Here is a 20043-nt window from a genome sequence, read left to right as displayed (position 1 = left end):
GAGTAGAAATATTAATTTGAAAGGAAGGGGTGTATAAAAGAGTCTGATAAGTGGGAGTGTGTGGCAACTTATCTGAAAAAAAAAAAAATTAAGGGAATGCTGCTTTGGGATAAAAGCACCAAAAGAAGGGGGGATGGGGGGAGGGGGAGGTGTGAAGGGGGGGAAAAGAAGGAGGGAGGGGGGAATAAAAGAGGGGAGGAGGGGGGGGAGAAGGAGGGGGGGTTGGGGGTTTTTGTGTCAGTGGGGAAAGGGGGTGGAGGTTAGGGGGAAGGGGGGGATGAAGGGGGAAGGAGGGGGGGGTTTGTGTCAGTGGGGAGAGGGGGTGGAGGTTTGGGGGAAGGGGAAGGGGTGGAAAAGGGAAGAGAAGGAAGGGGGAGGGAAAGGAGAGGAGACGGGGAAAGTGTGGGGGGTGGAGGAAAGGATGGAGGGTGTGAAGAGCAAGTATTGTTGAAAGTAAATATGTAGGATCTAAGAAAAGGAAAAAAAGGAGAGAGGGAGAGGATAGGGAGAATGGGGACAAATGATGAGGAGGAAGAAAAGATACGAGTGTTTATGAGGGACAATTGAAAGAAAAATATGTTGGAAGTAAAGTGTGAAAAAAATATGGGGTAGCATGTAAAGTGAAGAGATGATGTATGGTGCAAAAAAACTGGTGTGTGACGAAATGGTTGCTAATAATATTATTGATGAAGTAATATAATAATATGATGATAATAATGATGAAGTCGAAAACAATCGAAATATTTTTTTTTATCTATAAGAGAATAGAAAAAAAAAGTGAAAAAAATGTGAAAAAATGTATTTACATAAAGAGTTGAAGAGGAAAATGAAATCAAAACTTAGAAGTCTAAGGATCATTCCAGGAAAACACTGTAATTAATGTGTTCATTAAGCCCATTGGGGGCTACTGTTCCAAGTTTGAATGTTCATTCACTTTCTTTTTTAAGCAGAGCTCTTGTTATATTGCCACCCCTAATGCCTAATTTGATCTGTTGAAGACCAAATATTTTGAGTTCCTTGAATGAGCCCGCATGATGTTGAAGAAAGTGTTTTGCCACTGTGGTCAATTGTTTAAATTTTTGTAGGTCTGTTTTAGCATTTCTAACTGATCCGATATGCTCAAGAGCCCTTTGTTTGAGCATGCGGGTGGTCATACCCACATATTTTTTTGTCACAAGGACAGGTGAGACAGTAGACCACATTGGTACTTTTGCAATTGAAGTAATTCATAATTTTAATCGTATTGTTAAATTTATCGATTATCTCTAAGCCTCTGGAGATATGAAAACAAGCCTTACATTCTCCACAGGGATAGGTCCCCGTGATGGTGGGGTTTCTTATCAGTTGTGATGTGTAATGGCTCTGAACCAACTGGTCTGCCAGGTTTGGTGAGCGTTTCCAGCTCATATCGATTGTGTTATTCAATCTCATCGCCAAGTCACTATCTGACAATAATACTGGCCAATGTCTTTGAAGGATCCCTTTGATGTCTTTCCATTCTTCACAGAATGTACCTACGAATCTGAGAACATTGTCATCTTTGCCAGGGAGTTTTTGATGAAATATTAGTGACTCTCTCGGGGTTTCTTGAAGAGATTTTTTAGATCTTTTGATGAGTCTTGAGCTGTACCCTCGTTCTTTGAGTCTACTAGTAAGGTCTTTGCATTTCTCATGGTAAACTTCTTTACTTGAGCAGTTCCTTTTCAGTCGAAGAAATTCTCCTTTAGGGATCTTTAGAATAGTAGGTGGAAAATGGGAACTTTGTTGATGTAGGAGAGTATTGGTAGCAGTTTTCTTTCTATATAGTTCTGTAGCGAGTATATTGTCTCTTCCCTTGTAAATCCTCAGATCTAGGAAGGAGATGCTCTCTGTACTCTGTTCATGTGTAAATCTGAGATTCAAGTTATTATTCAGAAAAAGTAAGAATTGTGACAGTTCTTCTTGTGACCCCTCCCAAATCATGAGAATGTCGTCAATATATCGAGTCCAAAGGACAATGTGTTTGGAAAAATGATCTTGATCCTCATGAAAGATGACTTCTTGCTCCCACCAACCCAGGAAGAGGTTCGCATAGGTGGGGGCACAAGCCGCCCCCATAGCTGTACCCCTTTCCTGGGTGTAGAAGTGATTATTGAACGTGAAATAATTTTTACGTAGGGCAAAGTCTAGAAGAGTTAGGAGGAATTAATGGAAATCATCCAATCCACTGGTCTGTAAGAAGTGTCTAACTGCTTTGATGCCCAGGTCATGATCGATGCTAGTATAGAGAGCTTCTACATCGAGGCTTACCAACAGTTGTGTGTCCTCCAGAAATATGTTTTCAATTTTTCTTAGTACATCTGTTGTATCTCGGGTATAGGAAGGTAGATTGGTCACATATTCTTTCAGATGAATCTCTAAAAATGTGCAAGCTTTCTCCAGTAGTCCTCCATTCCCTGAAACAATGGGGTGTCCAGGTGGCTTCTGTAGATTTTTGTGAACCTTGGGTAACAAATAGAAAGTTGGCACTCTGGGGTTCTGAATTTTAAGATAGTCATATTCTGCTTGTGTAATCGTACCCTGATGTCTCGCTTCTTCAATAATCCTCATATATTGCACTGTCAAATTTTGTGTTGGATCAAAAAGGCTCTTACTGTAGCAGTTGATGTCATTGAGCTGTCTTTTCGCCTCTTTTTCATACATCTCTTTCGGCCAGAGGACCACATTGCCACCTTTATCCGACTGTTTAATTATTATCTTGCCAGGATTTTATTTCTTTGAGGGCATGTCTGGCCTGAGGTGACAAGTTCCCTGTGGTTCTAAACCTCCTTTTATTTATATACAGTTTGTCTAGATCTTTGGACACCAAATTGATGAACGTTCTTACCTCTGGGTGTCCAAAGATCTAGACAAACTGTATATAAATAAAAGGAGGTTTAGAACCACAGGGAACCTGTCACCTCAGGCCAGACATGCCCTCAAAGAAATAAAATCCTGGCAAGATATAATAATTACTGAAACAAGGAAGAGAATGGGGTTGTACTGGTAAGGTGCACAAAGAAAATATGTTTAAAATGTAACTTTTATTATCAAATTAAGAGGCCGTACATCGGTCAGCGTAGCGAAATATATGGTTAAAATTGAATCTAGAATCCAAGAAAATTGTGCTCAAAGATAGAGAAGTGATGAGAATTAAAATTCTCCACTCCGAGGATCGCAAGAACTACCAATATCAGGTAAGTATAACATATACTCAAATATCAGATTAATCTATTGTGTGTACCGGGGTAGGTAAGGCATGTACTCAAATGTCAGATTGATAAATTATATAAACCACTTTATATGCCCACAGCTTCCAGTATCCTATACAGCATAAAGTATTCACCCTAACATGTGCTTTCACCATTCACCATATGTGTGTCAAATAATGAACAACTTGTCAGCACTAATTTTTGTGCCCGCAGTTTGCTGCTGACAATTAAATAAATAAATTAAGTTGCTGCTGCTATTAAATAAATAGAGACAGCTTGTTTCCAGTATGTACCACTACATTCATCAATGGAATTGGCACTATCTTAAATGCCATTCCTGCCTATATCCATCAATCCCATAAGAATATGCAAATACATTGGGTCGACACAACCTTTATGTGTCCCGTGTTGATAACATGGGCACTCACTGTTAGGATCTCCCATTAATACATAAATTGTATAGTATAAGGTAGACAAATCGGGGTTAACACGTTCATTGGTATGGACGTAATAGTCGCTGATCCCTGATTTGCCCCTAGGCTGCTGATGAAATTTAAACGAAGATTAAGTGTGCCTGATGTTCAGACTGTATTGCAATCACAAAATATAGGCAAAACCAATGGATACTCTGTGGTTTGCTAATGTGCAGGGACAATTTCTATCCTAAATTCCCAAGGAGTAGCTAATAGTGGGAGTGAGTGTATACGCCAGTTTATCATATGGTTGGTTAAATCCACTGATTACACACAGTGTCCTTATTACCGATGGCACCATGTGTCAGTTAGCTGCACGGACAACCACACTGCAACGGTATTACAGTTAATGGGCATTAGTCCACATGCCGTATATTCCCGTGTTGACCTTATAATGGTGTGGTAGCCTCTAATATACACCGAGTACCTAAGTGTTAACAATAGCCCTGATTGCTTGAACTATCAGGGGTGATTAAGCTGTAGTGACATGTGATAGATCTATATTGGTTTAATTAGAAAATAACCGCGTATTTGCTGCACAATAATGTATCCACCCTTTATAGATATGACATAAATAGATGTTATCAAGGGTATTATAAACTATAAATTGCAAGAGTACCTATACTGCGTCGGCAAACTAATTAAGCAGCATTTGTCCAATTAACGGGTAATTCCGTCCTTGCCGTGCTATGATGTATTAGCAGATACACAATAAATAAGATGATACTGAGGTACTTTTAACTATGGAACGTGCAGGTGAATACACTCAGAATAACATATTTTAAATCAGCATTAGTCCGGTTTACCGGGTATTCCCGTATTTGCCATACAGCGGTATATCAAACCCTGGTGAACATGGAGTGAATAGTGTCGAGAGCACCTTTAACTATAAGTTACAACAATACCCATACTGCACCGGCAAATGATTAATCAGCATTTGTCCGATTAACGGGTAATCCCGTACTTGCCGTGCAGTGTTGTGTTAAACCTAAGTAGGTGCAGGATGAATGAGTGATACTGAAAGTATTTGTAACTGTAAATCCTAAGGGTGAATACACTGCAATGGCATCTATTTAATCAGCATTTGTCCGATTAACGGGCATTCCCGTATTTGCCGTGCAGTAAACAAACCCCCCGGATACACCACAATTAGCTATTCAGATAGTTAATGCAAAGGCATCGGAGTGGAAAGAAATGCCTTGTTGACCATTATAAGGTCAACACGGGAATACCCGGCATGTGGACTAATGCCCATTAACTGTAATACCGTTGCAGTGTGGTTGTCCGTGCAGCTAACTGACACATGGTGCCATCGGTAATAAGGACACTGTGTGTAATCAGTGGATTTAACCAACCATATGATAAACTGGTGTATACACTCACTCCCACTATTAGCTACTCCTTGGGAATTTAGGATAGAAATTGTCCCTGCACATTAGCAAACCACAGAGTATCCATTGGTTTTGCCTATATTTTGTGATTGCAATACAGTCTGAACATCAGGCACACTTAATCTTCGTTTAAATGTCATCAGCAGCCTAGGGGCAAATCAGGGATCAGCGACTATTACGTCCATACCAATGAACGTGTTAACCCCGATTTGTCTACCTTATACTATACAATTTATGTATTAATGGGAGATCCTAACAGTGAGTGCCCATGTTATCAACACGGGACACATAAAGGTTGTGTCGACCCAATGTATTTGCATATTCTTATGGGATTGATGGATATAGGCAGGAATGGCATTTAATATAGTGGCAATTCCATTGATGAATGTAGTGGTACATACTGGAAACAAGCTGTTTCTATTTATTTAATAGCAGCAGCAGCAACTTAATTTATTTATTTAATTGTCAGCAGCAAACTGCGGGCACAAAAATTAGTGCTGACAAGTTGTTCATTATTTGACACACATATGGTGAATGGTGAAAGCACATGTTAGGGTGAATACTTACGCTGTATAGGATACTGGAAGCTGTGGGCATATAAAGTGGTTTATATAATTTATCAATCTAACATTTGAGTACATGCCTTACCTACGCCGGTACACACAATAGATTAATCTGATATTTCAGTATATGTTATACTTACCTGATATTGGTAGTTCTTGCGATCCTCGGAGTGGAGAATTTTAATTCTCATCACTTCTCTATCTTTGAGCACAATTTTCTTGGATTCTAGATTCAATTTTAACCATATATTTCGCTACGCTGACCGGTGTACGGCCTCTTAATTTGATAATAAAAGTTACATTTTAAACATATTTTCTTTGTGCACCTTACCAGTACAACCTCATTCTCTTCCTTGTTTCATGTGTTACTAATGGTTGTCTTAGATAGCACCCCCAAAATGTATGTACATTATTTTTTTAATGCATTTATTGGGGTCATTACATGTGATTTGTTTCACTGTAGTATTTTGTGATATGAAATTTGAGAGTGCAGATTCTTCTCTAGTTCTTGTTGTAAGATATAATAATTAAACAGTCGGATAAAGGTGGCAATGTGGTCCTCTGGCCGAAAGAGATGTATGAAAAAGAGGCGAAAAGACAGCTCAATGACATCAACTGCTACAGTAAGAGCCTTTTTGATCCAACACAAAATTTGACAGTGCAATATATGAGGATTATTGAAGAAGCGAGACATCAGGGTACGATTACACAAGCAGAATATGACTATCTTAAAATTCAGAACCCCAGAGTGCCAACTTTCTATTTGTTACCCAAGGTTCACAAAAATCTACAGAAGCCACCTGGACACCCCATTGTTTCAGGGAATGGAGGACTACTGGAGAAAGCTTGCACATTTTTAGAGATTCATCTGAAAGAATATGTGACCAATCTACCTTCCTATACCCGAGATACAACAGATGTACTAAGAAAAATTGAAAACATATTTCTGGAGGACACACAACTGTTGGTAAGCCTCGATGTAGAAGCTCTCTATACTAGCATCGATCATGACCTGGGCATCAAAGCAGTTAGACACTTCTTACAGACCAGTGGATTGGATGATTTCCATGAATTCCTCCTAACTCTTCTAGACTTTGCCCTACGTAAAAATTATTTCACGTTCAATAATCACTTCTACACCCAGGAAAGGGGTACAGCTATGGGGGCGGCTTGTGCCCCCACCTATGCGAACCTCTTCCTGGGTTGGTGGGAGCAAGAAGTCATCTTTCATGAAGATCAAGATCATTTTTCCAAACACATTGTCCTTTGGACTCGATATATTGACGACATTCTCATGATTTGGGAGGGGTCACAAGAAGAACTGTCACAATTCTTACTTTTTCTGAATAATAACTTGAATCTCAGATTTACATATGAACAGAGTACATAGAGCATCTCCTTCCTAGATCTGAGGATTTACAAGGGAAGAGACAATATACTCGCTACAGAACTATATAGAAAGAAAACTGCTGCCAATACCCTCCTACATCAACAAAGTTCCCATTTTCCACCTACTATTCTAAAGATCCCTAAAGGAGAATTTCTTCGACTGAAAAGGAACTGCTCAAGTAAAGAAGTTTACCATGAGAAATGCAAAGACCTTACTAGTAGACTCAAAGAACGAGGGTACAGCTCAAGACTCATCAAAAGATCTAAAAAATCTCTTCAAGAAACCCCGAGAGAGTCACTAATATTTCATCAAAAACTCCCTGGCAAAGATGACAATGTTCTCAGATTCGTAGGTACATTCTGTGAAGCATGGAAAGACATCAAAGGGATCCTTCAAAGACATTGGCCAGTATTACTGTCAGATAGTGACTTGGCGATGAGATTGAATAACACAATCGATATGAGCTGGAAACGCTCGCCAAACCTGGCAGACCAGTTGGTTCAGAGCCATTACACATTACAACTGATAAGAAACCCCACCATCATGGGGACCTATCCCTGTGGAGAATGTAAAGCTTGTTCTCATATCTCCAGAGGCTTAGAGATAATCGATAAATTTAACAATAAGATTAAAATTATGAATTACTTCAATTGCAAAAGTACCAATGTGGTCTATTGTCTCACCTGTCCTTGTGACAAAAAAATATGTGGGTATGACCACCCGCATGCTCAAACAAAGGGCTCTTGAGCATATCGGATCAGTTAGAAATGCTAAAACAGACCTACAAAAATTTAAACAATTGACCACAGTGGCAAAACACTTTCTTAAACATGATGCGGGCTCATTCAAGGAACTCAAAATATTTGGTCTTCAACAGATCAAATTAGGCATTAGGGGTGGCAATATAACAAGAGCTCTGCTTAAGAAAGAAAGTGAATGGACATTCAAACTTGGAACAGTAGCCCCCAATGGGCTTAATGAACACATTAATTAGTGTTTTCCTGGAATAATCCTTAGACCTCTAAGTTTTGATTTCATTTTCCTCTTCAACTCTTTATGTAAATACATTTTTTTACATTTTTTTCATTTTTTTAACTTTTTTCTATTCTCTTATAGATATTAAAAAAATGACGATTGTTTTCGACTTCATCATTATTATTATCATATTATTATATTACTTCATCAATAATATTACCATTTCGTCACACACCAGTTTTTTTGCACCATATATCATCTCTTCACTTTACACGCTACCCCACATTTTTTTCACACTTTACTTCCAACATATTTTTCTTTCAATTGTCCCTCATAAACACTCCTATCTTTTCTTCCTCCTCATCATTTGTCCCCATTCTCCCCATCCTCTCCCTCTCCTTTTTTTCCTTTTCTTAGATCCTACATATTCACTTTCAACAATACTTGCTCTTCACACCCTCCATCCTTTCCTCCACCCCCACACTTTCCCTGTCTCCTCTCCTTTCCCTCCCCCTTCCTTCGCTTCCCTTTTCCACCCCTTCCCCTTCCCCCAAACCTCCACCCCCTCTCCCCACTGACACAACCTCCCCCTCCTTCCCCCTTCATCCCCCCCCCCTTCCCCCTAACCTCCACCCCCTCTCCCCACTGACACAAACCCCCCCTCCTCCCCCCTTCATTCCCCCCCTTCCCCCTAACCTCCACCCCCTCTCCCCACTGACACAACCCCCCCTCCTTCCCCCCTTCATTCCCCCCCTTCCCCCTAATCTCCACCCCTCTCCCCACTGACACAAAACCCCCCAAAAAAACCCAAACCCCCCCCTCCTTCTCCCCCCCCCTCCTCCCCCCTTTTATTCCCCCCATCCTCCTTCTTTTCCCCCCCTTCACACCTCCCCCTCCCCCCATCCCCCCTTCATTTGGTGATTTTATCCCAAAGCAGCATTCCCTTGAATTGTTTTTTTTCAGATAAGTTGCCACACACTCTCACTTATCAGACTCTTTTATACACCCCTTCCTTTCAAATTAATATTTCTACTCCACTTATCATATTTCTTCACCTTTCACTCTTATTACAACACGTGTTTCACAGAGTCCCCATTTTCACTTGCACTCAATTTCACAATACTCCATAATAGAGTAATATCCCTTTAAGGTCCTTAAATTATACCTGTTCTTTCACCTCTTCTAACTGTCAATCGTTTTATTTTTATTTTTATATTTATTTTTATTTCCAGAATCCAGTCCCTATATAGCATCCATTATTATTCAACAATCACTATCCATTATCACTCATTATTTTACTTAAGAGACTTTTCCATTCTATTTTATCATCTTCAATTCTTTACATACATGCACAGCTTTTCTTTTTCTTTTCCTTTTTTTTATCTATATACACCTCATTCCGAGAGCTTTGTTGTACCATTGGTTCTCAATATACAAATCACTTTCATACTGATGTTTTTCATATTTATTATTTTCCCACTGTTATTACAAGCCCTAATTTAAAATTAAATTTATTTTACTTTACTTCATTTTTATTTTATTTTCAGCAGTACAAGCTAAGGGCTTAATAAAGACATTACACATCTGTTTTGCATTCTACATTATAGAATCAGCGTCTCAGTGTATTCAGCATTACATCCGTTCTCATCCACCTATAGGTTCCCTTGCTTGTCAATCACGTTTCCCTACAAGAAGATTGGCTAAAGCATTCGTTAAGAGGCACACATGGAGGGCTCACAGATCAGACGATCATGTGAACAAGCTCCTCCCAGTGAAACGCGCGTCACTTTCGGTCCGGCACCCGACTTCCGGGACCTCCGTAACGGAGCTCCGACGGGCGGACTCCCCTCCAGCTTACACACAGCAAGTATAGTATCGCCCTCTGCAGCTGGCATCAGCCCTCTGGTTAGGTCTCAATCCCCTTGTGCCCAGCGCTGGTACAGGGGAGAAGTTTCATCCACTCTGTGCATGCTGCACAGACGGGACTGTTTCTATAGTAACCAGTTTGCTGACTGACGTTTTCCTTGGTTAGTGTACACACACACTGGGCATTTACCCAGTGCAAGGAAACTACTTATTAGCCTGCTATTTGTGCATCTAAGCCATTATTTCTAGTGTCAGAGCTACCAGCTCAGTCAGTCAATTAGTGGATTACACACATCCCTGCAGCAGGAGAGCTTTGCTTTTGCAATACTATTACCAGTATTTATTTATACACATTCTGTCTTTATAAATTGTTACAATTGTTTAAATACAGTTGTATCTTTCTTCAATAGACAGCTGCTTTTGCAGCTTGTGTGCTGGAGTCTATGTGTATTTTCATTGGGCTATTTGAGTCAGCGTATGGTATCTCTGCAACTTATTTAGTAATTCATCATTGTGATGAGTATTTAAACACAATTGTATTTTTCTATAACAGACAGACAGCTGCCAAGGCAGCTCATGTGCTGGATTCTATGTGAATTTTCATGTTACTATATGAGCCATTATTTTCACAATACATTAAGCAATTTACTTCTGTGATCACTGTAATACAATTGTTTTTTCTCTGCAGTAGACAGATAGTAGTTTAGGCAGCCTTATGTGCTACATTCTTTGTGAAATTGCATGTTTCAGCATATATTTCTGCATTATTTCTAGAACACATTTGCAACTTTGATATTTCCTGATCATTTACTCAGGCTATATTACTGCATTGATATATTCAATGTTTATAATTTTCTAATACATTCAATGTGCTTTTGGAAATTTGACGTAAGGGTGAATCCTTACGGTACCTTCAATTACATGATATAGTTCAGCAATGAGGACATACCATTTTGTTTAATGCCATACCACAATTTCTTTGTGGGAAATTTGGTATTTGCTCTTATCTGAATTCCTTTGTGGGGGATTTCCCATGAGAGAAACAAATCTCTCTGCACCGTTTTCACTCATTTATATTGTGGTGTCTCTCTTTCAAGCTGCCTCTTGGGCAAATATTTGGCGTTATCTATCGGATTAATTTGTCCTAATTAGCTCAAGCAGCAGCAGCCCTCCCCCCAGCAGACAGGCACTTACCTGACTTCCTACAGTCATACCATGCTGGACATGACCGATCTCGTCTGATCTTGGAAGCCAAGCAGCATTGGGCCTGGTTAGTACCAGAAAGTGTGACCCTCTGGGAATACTGGATACTGTAGTAATAAGGAACATACCTTCTGCCGATCAGTAAAATCCACCACCAGCAATCCTTGCAGCATACTTACCTTAGCTGACTAGTCCACCAGGAGTCCGGATTCATAAAAGCCGGTTCATCTTGAATCTCTCTTATGAATATACAGGTGTATTTATTCATAAGTGGATGGAGATAACAAGAATTTCTATATTTTCGCTTTTGACAAACGTCGAACATTAACACTCGCTCAATATCCAGTGGGTGTGCAGACAAATCTTCTGCCACTTACGGTACATCCAGTGAGTAACATATCACCTTATTTGTATTTAATACTTGTCTTAATCAATTTTGCTGACATACACAGCAACATTTTTTATCATTGTTTTCGTCTGTTTAGAAAATTAAAAGTTAAGTTTTATCTTTGCATATACATTGTTTAACTTTCACAAATTTATCTATCAGTCTATTTAAACAAAGTGTGCCCCAGAGAGACACAAAAACAGTCCCTCTTTTGCTTCTCTGCAAAACAACCCTTTCTGATATTTAAATCTTATAAGGTTTCCAGCGCTCCCTTGACAGTGTATACTATCTCTTTTATATTGATTATATTTGTTGGGACAGTGCCACCGGTGGGAAACGCAGGAACCCTTTGTGTATTCAAACAATCTTTGGTGGTTTGCAAGCTCTGTGTTTCTATATAATACCCAGATTAAATATCTGTCTCGCAGAGAAGGAAACTTTGAAGAGCCAATATCTATGTCCATGGAAGGGGCTTGCGCCCCAGCTGTTTCAGAAGTGATGTAGTTATGTGACCGGCAGTCAGGAGACAACACCTCCCACTACATCCCGCACCCTCAGAATCCTGACAGTCAGCATGCTGACTAGCAGAGACTATTCCCACTCGTGGGTGTCCACGACGCCCATAGAGTGGGAATAGAGCCTGTGGTGAGTGCAGCTCACCGCCGAGCCCGCAAGTCAAATGTAATAGGGTGCAGGATTTTTTAATTTGCCTAGATTTTAGTGAGTTAATAAAATTTAAAGCAGCAAGGCATATCCTGTAACCTATTATATTTTTCCTTCCCTTTCTACAATGCACGACTGCTTGACTAAAGGCCCGTACACACTGGTCGATATATCGGCCGTTCTCTTGAACGGCCGATATATCGCGGGTCCGTCGGCCAGTGTGCACGGCCGATACGTCTGTGAACTCCGTCATTCACAGACGTATCGCGTCGGCCGCGCAGCACAGCCGACGGCCAATATATCTACCGATATATTGGCGCGTTGCTGTGTGTGTACAGGGCGGTCGGCCGACCGCCCGTACACATGCTGCGGCGGCCGGCGGTGATTGACAGCTGAACTGGGCGGGCGTGTGTACACGCCCGCCCAGTTCATGACGTCAGTCCCCGACGAATCGGGCAGTGTGTATGCACAGCACACTGCCCGATCCGTCCATAGATATATCTGCAGATCAATTGATCTGCAGATGTATCTATTAGTGTGTACCCACCTTTAGTCTGTGCTAGAACATTCCAGAGTTATAGTTAGTTTAGTTTATACTGGTCTTTCTCTTTTTCGCTTAACAGGTTAACAGCTGTTGAAGTAATGTTGATAATAGAGCTGGCCCTAACCAATTTAGTGCCCAAGGCAAGATTTTGTCCAGTGCCCCCTAGCAAATAATCTGAACATCAACATTAGTGTATATGCGCAGACACCTAAAATAACCCATTGGTTTTATGACTTTTTTTTTTTTATTGTTAAAGGAACTTGTAAAACACACAAAATATACAACTAAAGTATAAATAAAAAGGAACCAAACACAGCACCTGAAGCTCTCCCCTCACAGCACCCCTCTGCACTCACAGCACACTACTCACAGCACACTACGCACCCATCACTCACAGTACAGGCCGACAGCTGATGTAAAAGGTAGAGGCAGTCGCGGCCATCACTGCTTTTCCCATTTCCTTGCTACTATTTAAGTTTCTTATATAGTATAGCAAATTCCGTTGCGCTTTACAACTGGAAATAATGCGTAACTACTAGCTGGATTTGGTTGCTGTAGTGTAGCTTGCTGGAGGCGCAGCTGTGTGGTATGACTCGTGAGCTCCGCAAGTCCTATGGTAGTAGCTGCTGGGACTGGACGGCAGCCCTCACACAGACATTCTACTTGTAGTACAGAATGAGCTTCTGCAAATGCCCAGAAGCTGATTCTGAACGCTGTCTGATCGGAGGTGTAATGGGAGAGACAGGCAAAGGAGAATAAATATATATATTTATTGGGGGCTGGAGGTGCAGTACTGGAGCAAAATTACCTCTGCTCACTGCCGGCAGAGCTCTTGTCTGTGGGCGTGTTCCATCTTTATGTACCTGGAGGTCCCCCGCCAGACCGTTCCTGCTTCCCACACCATTTAAACACTACTCAAATGGCCGTTAAGCTGCGTCTGTCTGGACAGAACATGGTGACATACGCCCAGGGACCTGTGGAAGGGCTATGGTAACACACATACTGGTGCTGTGGAAGGGATATGGTGACACATATTGGGGCTATAGGAGGGATATGGGGTGACACACTGGAGCTGTAGGAGGAATATGGGGGGGGGGGGGGACACTGGTGCTGTAGGAGGGATATGGGGACACACTGGCTATAGGAGGGATATGGTAACACACACTGGGGCTATGGGAGGGATATGGTGACAGACACTGGGGCTATAGGAGGGTTATGGTAATATGGGTTAAAGGAGGGATATGGACACATACATACTGGGGCTATAGAAGGGATATGGGGACACGGTGACGCTATAGGAGGGTTATGGTGACACACTGGGCTATAGGAGGGATATGGGGGGGACACAGTGGGGCTATAGGAGGGATATGGGGGGGGGCAGTGGGGCTATAGGAGGGATATGGTGACACACAATGTGGCTATAGGAGGGTTATTGTGACACACTGGGGCTATAGGAGGGATATAGACACACACACTGGGGCTATATGAGGGATATGGTAACACAGACACTGGGGCAATAGGAGGGATATGGGGACACACAGTGGGTGAGCCAGATTAACAATGGGGTTGAAATTAACAATGGGGAGGATGGAGCTTCAGCTCAAGGCCTCCACACATAAATATACCCATTGCCATGACAGCATGATGATGACCAACCATCAGCTGGCCACATGTTAGGCCATAAATCATAAGGGTTAAAATTGTATTTCTATTTCCCACACAAAATGATGCAATTTTTGTACTTTTAGATATTTAGGAAGACATTGGGGCTTATAGTGTATGGTGCTACTTGCCTACATGGCATTGGCCTTACCTCCTCTGCTTCTCATAATAGACCCTTGAACATTTTCAGGCCCATTAGACCCTTAGGGGTATATGCAATTGCGGCCGAATTCCGTCTGGAAGTCGACCGTTTTTGGATTCGACACAATTCGACAGTCGAATCCCGGCTGCCGGGACCCGAATTCGACATATTCAGTAAAAAACGGATTCGACAGACCCGCTGTCGAAAAACGGACCAATTGACGATAGTGTGCGTCCTGGATTCGACTTCATGGACGGCACAAAAGTGTTCAAAAAAACCCTGAAAAAATTTGCGTGGGGTCCCCCCTCCTAAGCATAACCAGCCTCGGGCTCTTTGAGCCGGTCCTGGTTGTAAAAATACAGGGGGAAAAAATGACAGGGGATCTCCCGTATTTTAACAACCAGCACTGGGCTCTGCGTCCGGTCCTGGTGCAAAAAATACGGGGGACAAAACACGTAGGGGTCCCCCGTATTTGTAACACCAGCACCGGGCCTCACTAGCTAGAGAGATAATGCCACAGCCGGGGGACACTTTTATACCGGTCCTTGCGGCCGTGGCCTTAAATCCCCAACTAGTCACCCCCCTCCAGCCACCCAAGGGCCAGGGTTGAAGCCCGAGGCTGTCCCCCCCCCCCCCCCCCACCATCCAAGGGCGGATGGGAGGCGGATAGCCAAGTGTAAAAAAAAAAGAATATTGTTTTTTGTAGCAGAACTAGTCCCAGCAAGCCTCCCCCGCAAGCTGGTACTTGGAGAACCACAAGTACCAGCATGCGGGGGGAAAACAGGCCCGCTGGTACCTCTAGTTCTACTACAAAAAAAATACCCAAATAAAAACAGTACACACACACACTGTGACAGTACAACTTTATTACATACATGCACACCGACATACACACATACTTACCTATGTTGACACGAGGCTCGGTCCCCTTCTCCACGTAGTATCCACGGGGTACCTGTAAATAAAATTTTACTCACAACAATCCTGTGTAGATCGGTCCTCTTCAGAGTTTGTAATCCACATACTTGGCAAAATAAAAAAACATCCGCAAGGACCAGTATAAAAGTGTCCCCCGGCTGTGGCATTATATCTCTAGCTAGTGGAGCCCGGTGCTGGTGTTACAAAAACGGGGGACCCCTACGTGTTTTGTCCCCCATATTTTTGGCAACAGGACCGGACGCAGAGCCCGGTGCTGGTTGTTAAAATACGGGGGATCCCCTGTCATTCCCCCCCCCCCCCCCCCCCCCCGTATTTTTACAACCAGGACCGGCTCAAAGAGCCCGAGGCTGGTTATGCTTAGGAGGGGGGACCCTACGCAATTTTTTTCAGGAATTTTAACCCATTCCCACTGAAAAACATGCGGGTACTGAATACCGACGCTTCCATGGCCTCCCTCCCTGCGCTCCCCCTATCATTTTTCCATTGGCCCGTAAGCTGCAGTGTGACTGTTAGGAGAAAGAGAAGGGACGGCCTGGGAAGCAGTGTACTCGCTCTGATTGGAGTCTGCCCTTTGGCTCCCGCTCCGTCCAAACCACACCCCCACATCTGTGATATAATTAAAACCTTGACTGTTGGGGTGCCTTGAGGACCGCTTTTGAGAACCACTGCTCTATGGGCATCCTTGGCAAGCATTAAATGCCAGTTAATGTTTGGAGATATGAGCATATCATGCATTTAGGTTTATCTATGTTTCTACGATACTTGATATTCAGCAGAGGCCATATTGGTTATAGGTGCTGATACACGGCTTAGGAGCTTCTATTTGATACTTTATATTATATACAGTCAGGTCCATAAATATTGGGACATCGACACAATTCTCATATTTTGGGCTCTATACACCACCACAATGGATTTGAAATGAAACAAACAAGATGTGCTTTAACTGCAGACTTCTGCTTTCATTTGAGGGTATTTACATCCAAATCAGGTGAACGGTGTAGGAATTAGGTTTCTATATGTGCTTCCCACTTTTTAAGGGACCAAAAGTAATAGGACAAACTAAACAATCCTAAATCAAACTTTCACTTTTTAATACTTTGTTGCAAATCCTTTGCAGTCAATTACAGCCTGAAGTCTGGAACGCATCGACATCACCAGACGCTGGGTTTCATCCCTGGTGATGCTCTGCCAGGCCTCTACTGCAAATGTCTTCAGTTCCTGTTTGTTCTTGGGGCATTTTCCCTTCAGTTTTATCTTCATCAAGTGAAATGCATGCTCAATTGGATTCAGGTCAAGTGATTGACTTGGCCATTGCATAACTTTCCACTTATATGCCTTAAACTCTTTGGTTGCTTACGCAGTATGCTTTGGGTCATAGTACATCTGCACTGTGAAGCGCCGTCAAATGAATTCTGAAGCATTTGACTGAATATGAGCAGATAATATTGCCCAAAATACTTCAGAATTCATCCTGCTGCTTTTGTCAGCAGTCACATTATCAATTAATACAAGGGAACCAGTTCCATTGGCAGCCATACATGCCCACGCCATCACACTACCACCACCATGCTTCACTGATGAGGTGGTATGTTTTGGATCATGAGCAGTTCCTTTCCTTCTCCATACTCTTCCCATCACTCTGGTACAAGTTGGTCTTTGTATCATCTGTCCAAAGGATGTTGTTCCAGAACTGTAAAGGCTTTTTTAGATGTTATTTGGCAAACTCTAATCTGGTCTTCCTGTTTTTGTGGCTCACCAATGGTTTACATCTTGTGGTGAACCTCTATATTCACTCTTGTGAAGTCTTCTCTTGATTGTTGACTTTGACACATATACACCTACCTCCTGGAGAGTGTTCTTGATCTGGGCAACTGTTGTGAAGGGGTTTTTCTTCACCAGGGAAATAATTCTTCTGTCATCCACCACAGTTGACCACAGTTGTTTTCCATGGTCTTCTGGGTCTTCTGGTGTTGCTGAGCTCTCCGGTGCGTTCTTTTTAAGAATGTTCCAAACAGTTGATTTGGCCACACCTAATGTTTTTGCTATTTCTCTGATGGGTTTGTTGTGATTTTTCAGCCTAATGATAGCTTGCTTCACTGATAGTGGCAGCTCTTTGGATCTCATATTGAGAGTCGACAGCAACAGATTCCAAATGCAAATGTCACAAGTGGAATCTACTCCAGACCTTTTACCTGCTTAATTGATGAGGGAATAGCCCACTCCTATCCATGAAATAACTTTTGAGTCGATCGTCCCATTACTTTTGGTCCCTTAAAAAGTGGGAGGCACATATAGAAACCGTTGTAATTCCTACACCGTTCACCTGGGGTGGTCTTTAGTTTGCCGACTGTCGGGATCCCGGCGCACAATATAGCAGCGCTGGAATCCCGACAGCCGGCATACCGACACTTATTCTTCCTCTTGGGGGTCCACGACCCCCTTGGAGGGAGAATAAATAGGGGGCACGCCACCGTGCCCGCAGCATGGCGATCGCAGCGAGCCCACAAGGGGCTCATTTGCGCTCGCCACGCTGTCGGTATGCCGGCGGTCAGGATCCCAGCGCCGGTATGCTGGTCGCCGGGAGCCCGCCCACCGGCATACCATACCACACCCGTTCACCTGATTTGGATGTAAATACTCTCAAATTAAAGCGGAAAGTCTGCAGTTAAAGCACATCTTGTTTGTTTCATTTAAAATCCATTGTGGTGGTGTATAGAGCCCAAAATATGAGAATTGTGTCGATGTCCCAATATTTATGGACCTGACTGTATATGTGCTTTATTAAAGTCAAAGACAGCACTCAGTAGTTGCAATAGGGGGTACGCAGGTCTAGAAAAGTGAAAGACAGCACTCAAATAGTTTACAAAAGGCTTTATTCCAAAAGTATGGCAAACATACAGACTGGCGTGCTGCAAAGTAGGATTGAGTTTAAAAATAAGAAGTGTTAATAGTTTATTATTATCAATTAACAAAATGCAAAGTGAATGAACAGACAAGAGATCTAAAACAAATCAATATTTGGTGTGACCACTCTTTGCCTTCAAAACAACATCAATTCTTCTATGTACACTTGCACACAGTGTTTGAATGTACTCAGCAGTAAGGTTCTTCCAGACGTCTTGGAGAACTAACTACAGATCTTCTGTGGATGTAGGCTTGCTCAAATCCTTGTGTCTCTTCATATAATCCCAGACAAACTCAGTGATGCTGAAATCAGGGCTCTGTGAGAGAGCCATATCACCACTACCAGGAATACAATTCAGAAAACTAGGAGGAAAATGATACATTTATGTGCCTGTTAACTATATGATGAAGCATACGTTCATCCTAATCACCAACAAGATACAGTTTGGTCACCCTTCACACACCCGTGTAATCAGATGCCTGAGAGAGGTGCCATATGGTGGGTGGTCCCGGCGGTGCCCTCTGGGGCTATTGTTATAGCCATAAATATTGTGGAGACTGTATAGAGCCAGATAAAGACCCCACAGGACAATAGGAAATCTACCACCTCAGGGTCCAAAATTAATGTATATTACATACATACATACATACATACATACATACATACACAAATATGCCCTGAGTATTAACTCCAGAGTCAGCTGCTGCTTCTGCAGATAATGTAGCCGGAGCTGCAAGTGCTGCTCTGCTCACACCACATCCCTGTCTGGAGGCACCTCTGAGCAAATGATTGCCTCCTCTCCCTCCCACCGTACAGCTGCACAGCCTTTATTACCGACTGGCGGCCCTGATACTGGGGCAATGGAAAGGTGCCCCTTTAGGGCAGGAGCCCGACAGCAACTGACTCCATTGTCTCCGGTACTTACACCACTAAAGCAAGCATACATGTGAGCTTTCCTACATAATATAAGTCAATTCTCACATGTGGGTGCCATAGAGTGGATTGTGAAACTATCTAGATCTGGATGGGACTTAACCAACACTTTTCACATTGAGACACATGCGGGTTGTCAAATTACGGGGGTAATTCAGAGTTGATCGTAGATGTGCTAAATTTAGCACATCTATGATCATTTACTCGGACATGCGGGGAGACGCCCAGCACAGGGCGAGTCCACCCCCCATGTCAGGCGCTATCCCACCCCCCATGTCAGGCGCTATCCCACCCCCGCACAGGTATAAGAGCATTGCACGGCAGCAATGTTTTTGTACCTGGCGAGTAGCTCCCTACCTCCGCAGCTCCTGCGCTCTGGCAGGGAGCTACCCGCCGCGCTCTGGGTCGCAGTGGCTGCGTGTGACATCACATAGCCGCCCCCCCCCCCAATGGTCCAGATACGCCTACATTGTCCAGACCGCACCCCGCCAACGGCGTTCTAATGTAGGCAGGAGGGTAGTTGCCCTCCTGCCTCTGCCTGTCAATCAGGCAGAGGCGATTGCAGCCATTGAGATGCTGATAGCATCTCACTGGGCTCTTGGGGTGCGCGTGCGCACTCCACAAAGTAATTCAGACTGCAATCTCTGCCGCTGCAGCGATCCAGTCTGAATTACCCCTTATGTTTTTTTGGACTTTTCCCTTTTTCCCTTGTACACAATACATCAAATACATCAGTGCATCAAAAGAAGAATATTCGCCTGTCCATCCACCTA

At 42.8% G+C, this 20043-nt stretch overlaps 1 pseudogene; it reads left to right on the top strand.

Annotated features, from left to right (window-relative positions):
• The first annotated feature begins 11088 nt into the window (after nucleotides 1-11088).
• Nucleotides 11089-11207, top strand: LOC134912266 (5S ribosomal RNA; annotated as a pseudogene).
• Nucleotides 11208-20043: the final 8836 nt, after the last annotated feature.

Source organism: Pseudophryne corroboree, chromosome 4, assembly GCF_028390025.1.
Source record: "Pseudophryne corroboree isolate aPseCor3 chromosome 4, aPseCor3.hap2, whole genome shotgun sequence".
NCBI lineage: Eukaryota > Metazoa > Chordata > Amphibia > Anura > Myobatrachidae > Pseudophryne > Pseudophryne corroboree.
Note: the sequence above shows the minus strand (reverse complement) of the source record. Positions and strands in the feature narration are given on the sequence as shown.